This window comes from Rhinolophus ferrumequinum, chromosome 20 (genome assembly GCF_004115265.2).
Source record: "Rhinolophus ferrumequinum isolate MPI-CBG mRhiFer1 chromosome 20, mRhiFer1_v1.p, whole genome shotgun sequence".
Lineage (NCBI taxonomy): Eukaryota > Metazoa > Chordata > Mammalia > Chiroptera > Rhinolophidae > Rhinolophus > Rhinolophus ferrumequinum.
This window is the reverse complement of record NC_046303.1, coordinates 29,887,211-29,906,042: the sequence shown is the minus strand read 5'-3', so window position 1 is coordinate 29,906,042 and position 18,832 is coordinate 29,887,211. Positions and strand designations below refer to the sequence as shown.

At 39.4% G+C, this 18,832-nt stretch overlaps 1 pseudogene; it reads left to right on the top strand.

Moving 5' to 3' along the window:
- Positions 1–15,806: 15,806 nt before the first annotated feature.
- On the top strand, positions 15,807–15,942 carry LOC117012437 (thymosin beta-4-like; annotated as a pseudogene).
- The last annotated feature ends 2,890 nt before the right edge of the window (positions 15,943–18,832 follow it).

The window sequence follows — 18,832 nt, the reverse complement described above, 5'->3', positions numbered from 1 at the left end:
ACTTGCTCATGATGTTCTTCTGGGGGCAGTAAAATAGGAGATTTTAGACGTGGAGGCATAGATGCACTTACTCATTTGAAGTTCATGTTTTGGACAAAGAAATTTCGCTAACACTAGATTTCAACTTCATACTTTGATGGCTTCTCTCAACTCCTAATTTTTGACATACACAGGTCAGAAAGATTCCAGGTTAGCTGAGGTTGTGTTCTGATGTCACCTACTATTAGTTATTAGTTGGACCCTAGAGGACTTTATTTCTCAGGCTTCTCCAGAGCTCTGTGTTTAAAAGGGGGATAAAAATGCATCTCAGGCATAACACGATGTTGTAGCGATAACTCAGCCAGTCTGGGAAAACTTTTAGGCAGTGCTAGCACCTCTGGGGGAACTGTCTCCTGTATGAACAAGTCTTATGGGGTCAGTCACCTCTGTCTGGGCAGCCAGTCCTTCTAGTGACCAGCATTTCATAGGCTCCCCCATTCTGCATGTTTTATGGGACCAATGACCTAGTACATTTCCTGCTGTAACAAATGACCACACATTTAGTGGCTTAGAACAACAGAAATATATTATTATCTCACAGTTTCTTAGGGCAGAAGTCTGACATGGATCTCACAGGAATAAAATCAAGATGTCAGCAGGGCTCCATAACACGCAGGAGGCTCTAGAGGCCAATCTATTTCCTTGCCCTTTCCAGCCTCCAGAGGCTACCCACATTCCTTTGATTATGGAGTCATAACTCTTCCATTTTCAAAGCCAGCAAAAGTGGATCAAGTCCTCTCACATGGCATCGCTCTGACCTCCTGCCTCTTTCATACTCGTGGACCCTTGTGATTGATTACATTGGGCCCACGTGGATAATCCAGAATAATCTCCCAATTTTAAAGCCATCAGATCAATAACCTTAGTGCCCCTTTGCCATGTAATATAACATGTTCACAAGTTTGGGAATTAGGATGTGAACATTTTGGGGGGCCATTATTCTGCCTACCCCAGTTCCTAAATAGTGTTTGAAAACAAATGTGGTTTTGATCAGCCAGTCACACTGAGGAGCAAAATCGCAGGTTTAGTACTGATGCCTGGTGACGTTAGCTTTGTCAGCCAGCCCTGCCCCACACAGAGGTCAACCAACAGTCCTTTCTTCTTACCCCGTCCTTGTGAATCAACACAGCAGAGAACTTCCTCTGCACTTATTCTCTCCTGTGGTGTTGCTAAGAATCCATGTAAGTCCATGTGACAGAGACTATAAGCTCTTAACCAAAATCTGTCCTTTTCTTTCTTGGACCTCAGATAGGCTACATTTCTCAGCCCCTTTTGAAGTAAGGTGTGGTCATGTGACAGGGCTCTAACTAATGAAAGTGATGTGTGTTCCTTCCAGGTCCTGACTCATAAACCCTCCGATGTGTGGTCTTACATGACCTTTCCCGTTCCTTCTGCTTGGGTTGCACATGACCATCCAATGGTAGCTTAACACCCAACGGTTCAGCTACCGAAAGCTCCTGCATAACAATGTGTGATAACGATGTGCTGCCTCAGACCTGGACTCCCCATCTATGATATGAGAAACGTAAGCTATTCTACAAGCCACTGTACGGGCTGGAGTTTCTTTGTTACTGCCACTCAGCCTGTACGAATTAATTGTTTTCTCCTGCTCTCAGGTTGTGCTGGACTCTTTTCCTCTTTGCCTTTTCACGACTTCTGCAGGCACACACTGCTTGTACTGCATTCTGTCAAGCTGCTGCCGCTGCCCACCAGGCTGCTCTCATTTACTGCTTAGGTTTCAGGGCCTCCCACTAGCCTATATGATGTCTTTGGGAATATTAGGAAAAGACATCTTTTCCTCTGGGTGGGCAAAAAAAAGGGCCCCCCTTTGGGCTGATGCACTCCATGAATGTACACCTTGACAAACGGATCACCTTTTTGGCAACTCAAAAGGCTCCCCTACTTCCAGGCAGGTGTGTTCATATACCAGAGGGCCAAGCCTGGTGAGCTACATGCAGGCTGTATGTCGGCTCCCACTTGCTTGCCCATCTGGGCACTTTTGTGTATGGCACACACCACTCAACCTCTTGTGGAGGCCCTGCCAAACCCATCCAGACCTTCCCTCTGCTGGTGCCACTCCCATGCTCAGTATTGCTAGCCCCATGTGACAGCTGTGTAAGCCAGGTCCTGGTACTTCCAGTGACTCAAGACATTTTATTGAAAACATCTGTTTCATTGTTCTCTCTAGGGAAGAATCATTTGAAAGAAAATGATGGGCTTTCGAGGGTGAGCACCCCCTCCGTTATTAGAAGCTTAATATGTGCTATCTCTAGGTGTTGAGGAATGCCTCAATAGAAACATTCAGAATTGGAAAGCTACAGTAGATTCCCTGCTTAAGAAGTAGGGGTCCAGACCTGACCTGACTTGGACCATCTCTCTTACCTTTATTCTCCAGGAGCACACATCATTAAATTCCTGTCTAGCAGTTACAGAAGCTGATAACTGCATACCAGTTTGGAGCTTACTGGTATTTCTGAATTGCGGCAAGTGTCAAGCTTAGAGCTCCCCACAAACACAGGAAAATTTCTATGTGTTTACTGAACCTGATATAATTTTCTTCTTGGGAACACAGGAAGACTGCATTTTCTAGGTGGTCTTGCAGCTAGGTATAGCCATGTGACTGAGTTCTGACCAAGGGAGTGTGGGTTGAAGTGATGTGTGCCACTGGAAGCCAAGATAAAGAAAACTTATTGTTAAAGAAACCTCCTTCCAAGAGAAAGAAATCTTATCTTTTGAATGTAAACAAATCCTTTATGGAGAAAGGAGGTTTGTTTACATTAGAAAGATAAATGTCTTTCCCTATCTTGGGGGAGGTGGTGGGTGGGTTATAGACGTCTAGCTCCTACTCATAAGCTCCCAGGTTCATAATTCTCTCCCGTGGCAACAAACAAACAAACAGACAGACCAATCCCTTTTTCATTTGCAGAGTCTGTCTTTCCTCACCATATAACCCCCCAGGAGGAAATGTGGATCCAGCTGTTATTGAGGTCCCAGCTGTTATTGCTGTAAACAATAGAAAGTCTGATCTCTGAGCCAGAAACCCTGTGTTTGCTTTCAAGATTAAATAAATAAATGTACTAACAATTGTTATCCCACTAAACTTTAATTTAAAAAATAAATAAAAAATAAATAAAAAATAAATAAATAAAATAAATAAATTTCAAACCTCCCCTGTATTCCTTATATTCTTTCTCTTCCCTGTCTTCTGGCTGGCTGCAGAGTGTATAGCGGAGGGCTTAGGGTAAAGCCAGGCTACTATAGGAATAGGTAGAATGACTTTGTGTCTCCCTGGATGTTTGCACGGAGAAGGTACTGCTGTTGACTCATGTTGAACTGTGATGTGAGCAAGAAATTTACCCTTAATATTTTCAGCCACTGGGATTTTCTTGGCTGGTTAAAACAGCTGACTTAATTTTAATACAAATGGATCTTGGCTCTCATAATAACTTGAAATCAAAAGCACCTAGTTAGTAGAACACCAACCACATTTATACTAATATTTATAAATATATAAATATTGCATTGATATATATTTGCATTTATATAAATGTGGTTGGTGTTCAATGAATACAATACTTTCTAACCTCATGGTTATTTCCAGATATTTTATAAAAAGCTGAAATCATCTTTAAAATGTTATTCAAAATACTTAGCATAATGTCTATAAACAGTAGAAGACATGTTATATAATAATAATGCTGTTATCACGTAGGACATTGATACAATAGGGCTATTCAGACTTCTTTTAAATTAAAATGCGCAAATGTTCCTTTTGAAGGAGAGATTTAGTGTATTATATTGTAATGACATTCAGCCTCACTTCAAAATGTAGCTAATTTTGATTATTTCAGAAAAAAACAACAACTGTTCCTTTGTTACAAAGAGCATAAATGAGATGATTTATAATTTTTACTGAAAAAAGTTAATCGCTTATGTTAATAACACTTTATACTTGCATAATACTTTGCTTCAGTATATTTAATGACTTTTATTATAAATGCTCAAAACATCTGTGAGCCAGGCAGAAGACAATCTTTAGTGGCTGTGTGTGTGCGTGCATGTGCTTTCTTGGCTGTCCAATATCTGTAAACATAAAAGACAGGGCAAGTCCCTCCAGGGCAGATGTTTCCCCACAGCTCTGCGGAAACAGTGGCTCAGGCATGGGACTGAAACAAAGGCACAAAGATGGAGATTATTCCTATTGATGTGGCTGAAATGAGAGTCCAGCCACAAGTGCAAGTGTCTGTCCAGGGGCAGCAGAGTCCAGGCCACGGCTGCAAGTGTCCTGTGGGGATGGTATTAGAGTTAGTATTCAGAGTAGAATAGTCTTGTTGGGTGGTCTTGGCCATGACTCAGTTCTCTTGGTTCCTACTGGTTTTCCAGGACTTTTCACATCTTTTCATTGACTTTATGAGCTACCCAATATTCTAAAGCATACTTTGTTTCCTTTAAGTTGGCCTGAATTGGTTTCTATTTCTGGCAACCAGAACCTTCAAACCACGAAGTGTTTGAAATTATCATCTTTGGTCTAAAAGTTTTGTTGAAGGGGAATCTCTAGGGGTAAAGTCTGCTCAAGGAACCTGAGTAGCGTCTGCAACCCACTCGCCTTTGAGGACCTCAGCCCCAGCTCTGGATGCTCTGCCTCCCTGCCAGGATTTCCAGTATAAAGCTCTGTAGGTGCATAATTCCCAGTCACTCTTTAAACCTCAGTTGACCTGTCACTTCATATGGGAATTTTCAAAGGCTTCCTTCCCTCTCTTCTGAGATGAGTCCATTCTCTCTGTGCTCCCATAGCATTCCCTGCACACACCTCATTATGCTTATCACACTGTCCTGTGACATATCACAGTGTCTTGTGACAGGCAGATTCCTCCTAGACTGGGAGCACCTTTCAAGGGAGCCTGTGCTACTCATCTCTGTATCCCCCCAGGCCTGGTACAGGGCTTGGAACACAGTAGGCACTCAGTGAATGTCTGTTGAGTGAATCATGCAGACGAATATGATTAATATGTTCAGAGCAATGTAGTACACATTTTTGGACTTTATTTCCTCACAGCTGGTTTCTACCATTCCTAAGCTGGAAGATTACATGCTGTGCCGGTGTTTCATGTTGTTTTCTTCTCAGTCTGGATTGACACTAAATTTTACACGGGTGGTCTCTTTGGAGGTTAGTAATAAGAGCAGGGACTGAATCTGGGATGTTAGAGCTATAAGGGAACTTAGGGACCATCTACCACAAACTGAACATTTTTAGAACAAAACTGAATCTCACAATTTTGATTCACATGTTTGTAGTCACACAGTTGGTCAGAACCCACATCTGTGATCACAAATCTAATTTCTAATATCCAGCCCAATCTCTTGTCCCATTAATGATCTAATGGCCAGTCCTTGCAATATTCCCTCACAGGATTAGGGCAAATAAAATCCCCTTTTAGCTTTTTTCTTATTTAGGCCAAATCATTTTTGCCTCTCTCTTGCTGTCTTTCCTTCCCTTCACACTTCCTACTTCTAGTCATGCTTTGTTCCCTAAAGAATTTTACACAGTTGTCAAATAGTCACTATTTCTTCAGGTTTTCCCCTGAAGCAGATATTACTCAGAAGATATCTTTGACCACACTGGGATTTGGGACAAAGTCCCCAGTTAGTAGTAAAAAATCTGGACATCTGCCTAGAGTGCCATCTGGGATATAAATATCCCTCCGAGAGTGTTGACCACAATAGGAGGCTGCTTGAAGATTCATTCTCTTGCACATATTCCATCTGGCATTTACATAGTTTTTTGTTGTCTTTTGGATTGTCCTTTCTAGGGGGATTTAGGGAGAGTCTCAGGGAGACTGCTTTAATACATATAATACTCCTATATGTATTATTCTAGGTATGTACACAAAAAAATTGGAGCGCTCACTGTAGTGTCAACAACAATGAAAAAATCAGTCAGCCAGATGAGCTATTCTTTCATGGTTTCTAAAAATCACAATTGTGAATTCCTAATCACTTCCCATAGTCTTCAAAATACAGAAGTGTCAGATTACTTATACAATATAATACCGGGTCTCATATTAATTTTTGCTCCAAAAGTTGCATTAGAACTAGTGGTCCGGCTAGGTCTTATTTTCGGGGAAACATGGTATTACCACACAAATGGGGTGCTCAGTAAATTCTTTCAACCTCAGGGACCCTGGGAACTAGCAACTAAAGATACTGAAGATCATCCCACCTATGAATGAAGCTGATGTGATCCTGATTTTAAAGATATAGAAAGTGGTGCTTGCCAAAATAGCTTGTCCCAGGTGACACACCTGGTGGGAGCTGGGATGTGAACCAAGGTTCATCTGATTCTCACACCAGCGCTCTTTCCCACTCCGCCTCTTCTTTTGAACACATTAGATCACTGGGGCTCCCAATGTTTGGTCAGTCATTCGATGGGAGCAGCCCTGGATCTCAGATGACACATATATGCTTTTCCTTTTCTCCCCAAAATTGAAATTCCATGCAAGCAACAACATTAGGCCTAGACCATATAGACAGCCACTCCTCCACATTCTAGTAAAAATTAGCGATCCCACATTAGAAGCTATTTAATTGAGGGCTCTTCTAGTTTGCGGTGCTCTATTTCTTTAGAGGAATCCTTCCTTAATCTGTCACGACAAGGGTGTCCTAGATTTGGTATTTTCTTCTTTTTGGAACAAATGGGGGAAAATGAGATGGGGGTTGGAAGGAGCGGCATTGTTGTAGGTAAACTTCCCTGAACTTTTACATCGTTCTACTCTTTTCACAAGAATAAAATAGATTCAGAAGATCTTTGCTCTTTTCCCTTAAGACAGACCACCTTTCAAAAAGGGAACTAACCTATGTAAAAATAGAGAGAGGGAAATTAAACCATCTTCTAACTTTTTAACCACCTTGAATCCCAAGGGGAGGTGACTCTGGGTATAGTTTTGCTAGAAATAAGGCCATGTGATGATTTAGTTCTCCTGATAGAAAATGTCTATTCCTTTTGCCCAGTTTCTGTGAAACATATGAATCCTAAAGAGAAAAAAAAAAAAGATTTGGCAAAACTTCTATGACAGCTCAACAAACGGTTTATGAGCAGAAGTAGTGATAAGTGACAATGACATGAAATCTCTGCATGGGCAAGTCAGCAGGAGACTTTTCTAGACACACCGGGCCAACATGCGAGAGTCAAACAAGTATGTTTGAAACCGATTTCATCTGTCTCAACAAGAAACAGAAATTATGGTCAGAGTCCAGATAATGGGGTGGAGAGATCTCTTCAATAATTCCAAACCTGCATAGCCAAGAAAAATAAAAATCCCATGAGGGTAAGATCATGGCTAAAAACATATAGAAAAAAATCATAAAAATAATTTACTAAACCAAGTAAAGATTTTTCAGTAAGTCTCACCTAATCCTTATATAAAATTCTTTTGTGCTTTAATCTAAGCTTTAAAATTCTTTGTGACTGGTGCTGTTTTCTCAGTGTACGTCTACCTCATCTTGCCACAGACTCATGTATTATTCAGTGCATGCCTGCTTTGAGTTAAGGCATGCTCACTCTGAGGAATACCAATAGCAGTTAAGTTGCAGAGACGATAAAATGAGGGAAAGTTGGTAAAGTTAAAAAGTATGTTGCTTCTTTAAATTCTGTTGGTGAACCATCCAAGGATTCTTGAATCCTACTTAAGATAACTACATATCCTCTTCAATGTACAAGGATGTAGTATCGATAGAGGGCCCTTGTGTTTAAAAAGTGTTTTTTCAGCTTTGTAAAAGAGCCTAGACAAAGAGAAGAGGCGACTAAGAGTCTTGCAAAAACTCAGCCAGATGAATCCTGAGTTGGGATAATAGTGTCACTCCATCCCAGAGTGGAACATGCTCCCTCAGGCCTCACCGCTGTCATCACCCCCACCCCAACCCCAGTGCTATCCCCCTACACACAGACGAGCTAGAAGAAAATGCTTCACAGTGACAGCCCCATTCAGGATTTTGTAAGGCTCCCATAAGGCTTTGATATACAGTTGACCCTTGAACAACATAGAAGTCAGGCGTGCTGACCCCCCACGCAGTCAAAATTCACGTATAATTTTTGATTCCTTCAAAACTTAACTACTAACAGCCTACTGTTGACTGGAAACCTTACTGATAACAAACAGTTGATTGACACACATTTTGTATGTTATATGTGTTATGTACTGTATTCTTACAATCAAGTAAGCTAAAGAAAAGAATGTTAAGATAATCATAAGGAAGAGAAAATACATTTACAAGGTTTATTGAAAAATATCCACACATAAGTGGACCCGAGCAGTTCAAACCCTTATTGTTCAAGGATCAACTATATAACTGTAACAATCAGAGCAGGCAGATTTCCCCAGCAGTCACTTTCCGTTCTCCCTAAAGATTTAATACGAAAGTTTCCTCTTTAAAGAAGAATCAGTGATATGTAGTAAGACAGTAACATGGCTGAAATGGGCGAGCGGGGGGTGGGGGTTGTTCTAGGACAGTGTGAAATGAAGCCAGTATGTCTCAATATTATGAGCTTGTATAATTGTTTAAGTTCTTGTTTCCTACTACCTTGGAAATGTCTTCAAGAGTCCAAATAGGAATCGAATGGTACAGAAATGTCGAATATGGTCTCTCCTCTCAAGAAACCTACCCAGTGAGCGTGGCACAATTATGAATGCTATAAATATTGTAATCAGAGTATGTCTTAAGTTCTTCTTGTTTTGATTTAAAATTTAGTAACAGTGTCATTTGAGTGCCTCAGATGAATTGACACTGTCTTCATATCTTCAATTTAGGAAACTAGTTTCTCTTCCAGGTTAAAGATGTACAAGTTTACCCTGTCATCACGAAAATAAGAACGTACTAAGTGAAGTGGAATACAGAGAAAAACCTCTTAAGGTCATTCAATGGCAGCATTAAAAACATTCGTAGTGAATAAAAAAAATAAATTAAAAAAATATTTGTAGTGAAGAAAGATAATAGTAACAACTTAGATTTGGTCCTAGAAGCTGTTGGGCTTTCCTGTGGTCTGCTTTCATGGGTACACTGATTACATCACCAATACTTAGAGACATATAGGTGATCAAACAAAGTGAAATATTTTGTTCCTGTTTGAATTACACTGCTTTCTTAGCCATAAAAAAATTGAATGAGAATCACTGTGCACAAATGAGTTTGAATTCCATATTCTCTCCTAATTTCATGCATTAATTTACGGTATTTTCTTTACTGAAAAATCTTGTATTATTTCTACACAAAGCCATGACTTCTCAAGTTCAGGGATGTACCCTATCTGCAAACAGGCAGCATATATGTACTATAATCTGTATTTTGGTGCGTCTGAAGCTTTAAATGAATGTGACATTATAATAAAGGTTGACTTGCCCTTTTACAGATTACACAAAAGCAGAATGTTTCTTTAACTTTGGGATTTTAAGTCATTTGGGTTATTTTCATCTTTGTGAAGTGAGCTCAGAATTTTAATGTCATAAATTAGAAATATGAGTTGTGCATCAATACAAAATTTTTAGGATGCTATCTAACACAAAATAGGATCAACTTGTATTCTCATCAACCACTGACCAGCAAAATAAAGAATATAAGGAAATATGTTGTGGAAATAATAGGACAAAGGTACAAGGAATTAGCCCATTTTGTACAAAACCATATGGCCACTCCGTAATATCTTTCAAGGTCCAGTCAATGGGCAGATATCTGTATTTCTTTAAATACCAAATTACAGTGTAATCATTCTAACCATGGAAGTATACGGCAGGGGTTGATTGGTGGGGATGATCCAGACTTTTTAAATCTCTGCCTTAAATCCTCAGAAAAGGAAGCAAATTGAAAGGAGGGAAGAAGGGCAGATCAATCTCTCCCCACACAGTTCCCTAGGACCAGAATTTAGGGGACTGTTATGATTCTTGAGCACTGATGGATGTGGTATAAGATACTCTAAGCAGTGAGTGGCTCTGATCATATCACCTTAGACATCTTATGTTGTTCCTGATAACAGTGGCAATAGCTCAGTCAAAATCAAAGAATTATAGGCACCTAACACTTTGACTTCAGAAAAATGTTTTTCATATGAATTTGAAAATTACTTGTTAATGTCTAGTAATTGATCATTCTCTAGGATCAAATAATGCCAGCAACAAGTTAGGAACCAGTCTGAGTTCCAAAGTATTTTCAGGCTTCAAGCATTCTGTTTGTTGGATGCTGCCAGCATTTACTTTCTCCTGTTCCAACAGCTGCTACCTACAGATTCCACACCTGTTTCCCTGGTATGCCCATTAGAAAAGTTACTACTTTCTCCAACTGAAACGAGATTTGAATGACTTACAGAGACAAATCACATGCCTAATGAGAGTGCTGCTTCTCCCAGGTAAGCTGACAACACAACTTTTAATGAACATAATTAGAAACGAGATGCCAATCTTACCTTTAGAAAGGCAGATCACAGGGAGGTGACAATTGTTATCTAGCCCTTTTCCTAGTAAAGTGACAAGGAGGCCACATGCACCAGGCTATACCTTGAAGAGAGGCTGGTAATTGCCACCCACGGTTCACCCAAGGACTATGACTAACAGACTCAAATGACAATCAACGAGACAGTTGGTGAGGAGGAAGATTCTGAAGACAGCTTGCCCACCAAATGAGACAGGTGAACAAAGACATTGATTCTGAGCAGAAGCAAACAAGCATATTCAGGTGATTTAAAAGCTTTTTTTTTAAATTTAAAGTTTGAAGGTTAAAAATATCTTGCATCCTAGTTGACTACACCAACACTAGCCTTTGCATATGCCTGGAAATTGAAGTCTTTAACTTAAAAAAAATATATGTGATTCTATAAAACAAACACACAAATTGAATAAAACATCAAACAGTTCTGAGGTCATTTTTACTCTTTTGTTTTCAGGTGTGCAAAACAATGTAATAGACATTTATCATTTCTATCCCTCACACAGTGACAACCCCCCTCCCCCCATCCACTATCCCTCCGACATCGTACACAGCCATTACATTTGCTCTGTCTCTATTCTTAATGCTGTACTCCGCTTCTTGTAACTATATATTTATATAAAATTGTAGTTGACATTCATTATTATTCAGCTTCAGGTCTGCAGTGCAGTGATCCATTTTTACTTTTCTTGACTCTTGACTCCTTCACTTTTCTGTCCCTTATCATGTATGCACACTTGTCTAAGTTTGTTGTGTTTACTTCTGAAAGCATCTTAATGAAACTTTCATTAACTCACTGGGAGATCTTAATCAAGTCACTTTGCTTCCTTATCTGTAATGGCAATAACTGGATGAGACCATCCCTGCAGTTGTATCTACGTCCATCGTTCAATAAGCCCTACTGAGGAAGGCTAAGTGTTGCTGTTCCTCCTCTTCCTGAGGCCTCAAAAGGCAATAGAAGGAGCAGGAAGACCTGACAAATGTGAACTATGTTGAGAGGGACAGGCAGGGGGCTGTCCCTCCCCCTTTCTCTACACTCAGATGATGGACCCCTGCAGATCAGTGCCTCGCTCACCATCACCACCAGACCTACATCTCCACCGCAATCGGGCTTATCTTACACTTCCACAAAAGTAAAGATGAAAGATTTTTTAAATATTGTGCTTTAGACTTGGAGTTAGATCCACAGAGAAATAAAATAGCTTAGAAGTGTTTCATTAGGATAGATTCAAAATATGGTCTGGGCAGGCATGATTATGAAGATGAAAAGATCCTTCCATTTTGATAAAATGTAACCCTAACATGTGTACATAGAAGCCATAATCAGAATCAGACTGGCGGCAAATCTTGTTTTTTAAGGTGATTAAAAAAAAAAAACGGAATGCGTTTGTTATTTAAGTCCACGAATAATATATATTCATTGTAGAAAAGCTAGGAAACAGAATAAAAATGAAAACAAATAGCAACGTTGTTAAGAGCTCAGGCTCTGGATTTTAAAACACTTTAGGCTGGAAAATCAGCGCCAATGCCTTATAGCTGTGTGGTCTTGGTCAAGTTAATATCTCTAAACATCAGTTTCCTCACCTATGAAGAAAATAAAATCTATATGAGAGGAGTATTGTGAGAACTAAATTTAATAATGTAATTAAGGCAACAATACAGTTCCTGGCAAATAGGAAGTGAACCAGAGAAGGAGTTGTTGTTCTTGTTATATTTTTATTATTAATCATTATACTCTCACTGATAACTTTTAACCATCTTTGCCAATGTCATTATAAAATTATTTCCAAGTTCTCAAGGTTCTGGCACTTATAAGACCTTTGTACACATGGGTTATTTCCATTGTTCTAGACACTGAAATAATAAGTGAGATTGATTTTTCTCCAGTCCCTTGGAAGGCAGAATTAAATGCTACACTATTTGACAGGAATAGGCACTACCTCAGGGGATATCAGACTGGTACTGCCAACTGGTATGTCAATACGATGAGTGGACACGTAATCCATCAGACAAGATGTAGGAACTAATTGAATACCTACTATACCATAACCTCACTTGTTTCAACACTGCTTTCACATACATCTCACTTGATCTGATAATATTTCTCATTCTAAAGCCTTCCAAAGGCTCTATACTCTATGCTGAAAAAGTTCTAACTTTGCCGTCAGATGGTCAAGGCCCTCTGTGACCGAACTCTAAGTTTCTCTACCCCTCACAATCCTTAGGTTCCAGTCAAAATTATCCTGTTTTGGGTTCTTCAAATGTTGTAGACTCTCCCATATCCCTGCTAATATTCTTTCCATTACATAGAATATGTTTTCTTGACCTTCTGCCTTTCTGACAAAGCCTACCCAAGGCTCAGCTCCAACGCTCCTCCTTTGTACTGCCTTCCCTACTCTGAATTTGTGAGGTAAGCTGAACTCTTATGGGATTTACTTCCTGCTTCTTTTATACTTTCCTGTATTTATTTCAAATTTTTATGGATTATAAGGTCCTTGGGAGCAGAGACTCTGCCTGGGAATGTCTGCATCTCAGATTGTATCACTCATGCAAGGAAAACCCCTCAACATGCATACTAAATTAATTTTATTTGATACTCATAGTAAATTTGCTAACTCGGCCAGGAAGGTGTTACTAACCTTGCTGTAGCAGATGAGGAAACTAAGGCTTGAAGAGAGTGAAAAGAGACCTGTCCTGAGCTCCACTAGCTGGTGACTTAACAAGATCTTTAGATTACTCATCTATTGGCCTTTCTATTCCATGACACCACCTTTGTTTTAGCTCTGCACCATGATAGGACTGGTGGAGTTACTGAGTGAATGTAATAACTGATCTAGAAGTTATTTGTTATTTAACTTCAGAACAAAGGACCAAGACAAAGCAGTGCTTGGGAAAGGGCTGGCCTCAGAACTGGACAAAGTCAATGCAACATCATTACTTCTAAATACCAGAGTGTCTTCTATAAGGGATTTTAAAGTAACGTTAAGTCTTCGTTTATTCTTGCCTTGTCTCCTACAACGGGAAGCTAGTGAGGGCAAGGGCTATAGTTTATACATGTTCTCAACCAAAAAAGCCTTGTTTTAATAGACAATTCACCTGTATTCCATGTAATCCATTTGTGCAATTTTGTGTATTTTTCAGAAAGAATAATATTTCATAAGAAAAAAATACAGTGAAAGTAAATTCATGTCAGTACACTGGGATGAAGGAAAACTACTTTACTGGCTATGAGAAGGAGAAAGAGAACTACACACTGAAATGAATTAGCAAGGACATACTAACCATGCCTCACACATTGGGAGAATACATTTTAATATCCTAATGACTAGGAAACTGTGGTCGCTCACTCATCCTGTCCAAATGAGTGGTGTCTAGAAAACCAGAAAGAGACAAAGTATGATTCCTCTGTCCTTTCCCTAGGGTTTCTCAGCACAAGGGCTGGCGTTATGAGCACATGACCTGCACAGTCGCCTGTGTTGGGGAGGGCTCTGTGCTTACTTTAATTCTATGCTGTCACCATCTTGAAATGCTTAATAATTTTTGAACAAGGGGCCCTGACTTTTCATTTTGCTTTTGGCCCTGAAAATTATGTAGACAGTCCTCTTTACCACCCTTCTAAGCCTCTGGATGCCTTACAATTAGTTTCTTTCCCAACTGGCTGACGAGGGAAGGGGGAAGTGCCTTGTACGTTCTCTAGGCTCGGCTACAGGAAACACTTTTCTGAAGAAATTCTGAGGAAATAAAGACCATGAGACCATACAAAGGTCAACAATTTCTCCGGAAGTGGATGTCTGGGGAATCCAGAAGGAATCATACGAATAGGAGTACTGGAAATCAGAAATCTGTGTTTCCTGTAACATTTTAAAAAGCATTCATGACAGAATACAGTAAAAGATTAGCACTTAAGTGTTGTGGGAACCTTCTCATTATATCCACATTGGCCAGAATCTTATTAGTGTGATGTGTCTGGCTTTAGCTCTTTATCTTGAAAAATGAGAAGGCTTAAAGGAAAGAAACAGAAATAATTTAAAAAGTGGGAAATGGAATCCATTAAAAAGATTAAAGGCCTGATAGTAAATTCTCAAGAAAAATCTGAAGTTCACAGCTTCCACAAAGTGTATGAAGAACAGGCCTTTGGGCAATTATTTTTCTAGTTTTGCCCAGGAGATTCTTCTTGACTAGGGTGGTCCTAAGGTTATGGGAACTTTCAGTTCACTGTGTGGCAAGAAGCATGTCTGTCTTCAACACAGGACAGGCAAAACCATCAGAAAGAAAACCCAGTGAGAGCTTCTGGATTGAAAAGGATGACGAGCAGTATATTATATTGAAAAATAGATAGAGGTCATGATGCCAATTTAGAACGTACATTTCAAAATAATAATAATAATTATTAGTCGGTGAGGGGGAAAAAAAGGATCAGTGAGGTTACCCAAAGGAGAAAAAAGGGTTAAATATGAGAAGGAGAGTGGGAAAGAGGAGCAATGGGAGTTGGATACTAACATTCAGTTGATTCCTTTAGAAAACTACGCTGAAATCTCCTGATACTGAGACAGAAAGTTAGCGGAAGTACTTGAAAATTCTGAAAGTCTTTCTCTTTTCCCTTTGAATGCCTCTTGGCTTTGCAACTCTCTTTTTGTTTCCCTGGGTACCTTTCTCCAAAGACTGCCTCTGCATTCTACCAGGAAATTGCTGGGGGGAGTCTGATGGTAGCAGCAATTTGTGGTTCCCTAGGCAAAAAAAAAAGCACATCTCTTTTTCAGATAAAACTCCAAGGAGAAAAGACAGACTCAATCAACCTTTCCTTTGGTATGCTTCTTTGAATTGAAGAGACTTAGATAATCATCTTAAAAAGATTGATTTTCTTTTTCTAGAAAACGTACATGTTTTTATGTGGGAGAAGAGGGGAGGAAGATGGGGGGAGGAAAGGAATTAGAGATGGAGGAAGAGAGAGAGCGACCATAATATATAAAATGTTGATTTAATTCTATAAATCAACTTATAACTAGACAAGCATTATTCTTACAAGGAAATGGTCATGAATTTGGGTCTCTTTGCTTTCCTGCCTGAACTGTATTAACTTCCCCCCTTTTTAAAAATGAAACAGCAGGGGGGACCGGTTAGCTCAGTTGGCTAGAGCATGGTGCTGTGACGCCAGGGTTGCTGGTTCGATGCCCACATGGGCCACTGTGAGCGGCGCCCTCCTTAAAAAACAAACAATAACCCAGGCACTCCGCTACCGCCACTGAGCAGATTGAAGTCCCCTTGTTCCAGCGCCTCTCTCCGCTTTCTTTGTAACCATGCCTGACAAACCGGATATGGCTGAGATTGAGGAAATTCGATAAGTCGAAATTGAAGAAGACAGAAATTCCAGAAAAAAATCCACTGTCTTCAAAAGAAACGACTGAACGTGAGAAGCGAGCAGGCGAATTGTAATGGGGCACGCACCCCGATATCCACTGTACATTCCACAAGCATTGCCTTCCTATTTTACTGCATTCAGCCGTTTACCTTTGCAACATGGAAAGAGATTGCATCAAGTTTAAAACGACCATGCTACCCTCTTTCACATCAGAACTACTGACAACAAAGGCCCTGGCTGCCTCTCCCGTATGCTTGGCTGGCTGGTAGTGAAGGAAAAGAACTTCTGTATTGGTGAAGGCAGAAGCTGGGTGGGATGACAGTGAAATCTAGAGAAAAGACTAAGCTGGTCCAAGGAGACCCGCAGCTGTAAAATGCAGTTTCATGAGAGTGCCATTTTTTTGTTGTTGTTGTAAAAATGATTTTAGTTATTGGAATGCACAATTTTTTTAAATAAAAAGCTTTAAAAGCTAAAAAGAAAGAAAGCAGTAATCAAGCATGCCAATAAATACATGTGATCAAGACATTCTTTTGAATATTATGCTTCTTAATCATGTGGGGATAACTAAGAGATAGACGGAATGACATCTGAGAGGAATAAAATATATGAAATGGATGATGATGGAATAAAAGACTAAAACTGAAACAATGATTAAAATGAAAAATACAAGATGCAGAACGAATAAAAAACTGAACAATAGGAAATAAACAATGTAATAATATAATTATGAGAGAAAATAATGATTATTTGGGATGAGATGCTAGAGAATACAAATAGATATATTTTTGAACTTGTATTATATAGAGAAGACAATTCTTTTTGCTAGATGTATAAGCATAAAATTGAAGTTTTAAAAATATAAGCAAAATAAACCTCATGAATTCTGAAATTAGATCAATAGTTTACTAAATTTAATTTGCTAGAACTACTTAATAAATAACACCAACTCCTGGCTTTGTGTTGCAAACCCAGTAGGAGTAAGAAATTGATAGTAACACAGTTCTTAGTGGATATTTACAGGTACTTTATCGATTTCACAAAATTTGAATCCAATGTATAGCTAGCAGAAATGAAACAAGTAGATGAAAGTCAAGGTGAGTGGCTTTTATTCTGTGCTGTTCTAATTATCTATATAAAATAATTTTCACAGGCTTTTTTCCTGAAAAATGCCACTGTACATGTTAAATAAGTGTTCAGAGATTTACTAATTGTCTCATTCAGACAGGTTTCTGTCCCTCTCTCTCTCTCCACCATGATTGACTATGTTAACTACAAAGCAGAGCAACAAAACTATTTTGATGTCCATATTTGGGATTTCTTAGCTCACAAGGTCTTCTCCAGTATCCATGTCCAGGCTGTCCCTCCCTCTTTTGGGTCGATGGGGGAACTGCATTCCCCTCTTTCCAGATTTAAACACATGTCCGAAATGGGAACTGTCATTTTCTTATATGACCCCACTTCCCCAGCCAAGCGGTGGGAACCAGCCTCTACTTAGTCCAGTCATCAGAATGTCTGATAATCCATCTCCACACTTCCTGCTGCCCTTCAACAATAACTGTGTCAAATAAGAACATAGGAGCCAAGTTAGCCAATTAGGTTTCCTTCCCCAGTTTTTGGCCCATGAATTAGGGGAAAATAGTTATTTCCTCTCTGGTCCCAATGCCAGAGTATGTGAGTGTGTGAACCCATGGTTTACATCCTTGAAACAATGTTATTCTGAGAGAATAAAGCAAATATGAAAGAGAAAAATTCCCTTATGAAGTTCAACAGAATTACCATATGATCCAGCAATTCCACTCCTAGATATATACCCAAAAGAACTGGAAATGGGGGCTCAAACAGATACTTGCACATAACGTTCACAGCAGCATTATTCATAATAGCTAAAAGATGGAAACGATCCAAATGTTCATCATCAGATGAATGGATACACCAAACGTTATACATACACACAACGGAGTATTATTCAGCCATAAGGAATGAAGCTCTGATACATGCTACCACATGGATGAAGCTTAAAGACATTATGCTAAATAAGCCAGACACAAAGGGACAAATATTTTATAATTCTGCTTGTATGAGGTGCCTAAAATAGGCACATTTATAGAGACAGAAAATATGATAATGATTACCAGGGGTGGTATGGAGAGGAGGAATGGAAAGTTTTTGTTAATGGGTACAGGTTTTCCATTTGAGATGATGAAAAAGGGCTGGAAGTGGTTAGGGGCTATGGTTGAACAACGTGCATGTATTTAATGCCACTGAACTGTACGCTTAAAATGGTACATTTTATGTTACGTATATTTTACCATACCAAAAAAAAATGATGATGATGATGATGATGATGATGATGAGAGAGAGAGAGAAAGAGAGAGAGAGAGAGAGAGATTAAGAATCTAACAGAGTCCCGTCCTGGTTAGTTGTCCTCAAGTCAGTTCCACCCCTGCCTTTTCTGTGTTCTGGAATTTGCCAACTGTTTTCTACCTAGGCCAGTAGCACAGGTTGGGTTTCTTCTAGCACTTGAAATCTAGAGTTCAAGCACAACCCTAAAGAAAATTATCCCATAATTTATATAGGTCCAAAGACAACCCTGTGTGTGTGTGTGTGTGTGTGTGTGTGTGTGTGTGTGTGTGTGTGTGTCTATTTCAAATGGAAGGTTTTCAGCCTTGCAGAACTCATTTCTTTACTTGCAGATTAATTTGGAGGCAGACACTATGCCCCTTTCTTTGACACAACACTGAAGTCCTGGTACAATGCTCTAATGATCCACATAAAGTGAGTCCTCCAGGCAATACAAAGGAATAACTGTTTATTAGTTTCCTAACTCCACATACTCACTACATAAATGTCTAGATAAATTTCTCCAAAAATGAGGTCCGATATCTCTGAACATCTGCCTTGGTTTTTGTATCATCTTCCACTTAAAATGCCATTCCACATTGGTGGCCCCAAATCTGCCAAGGC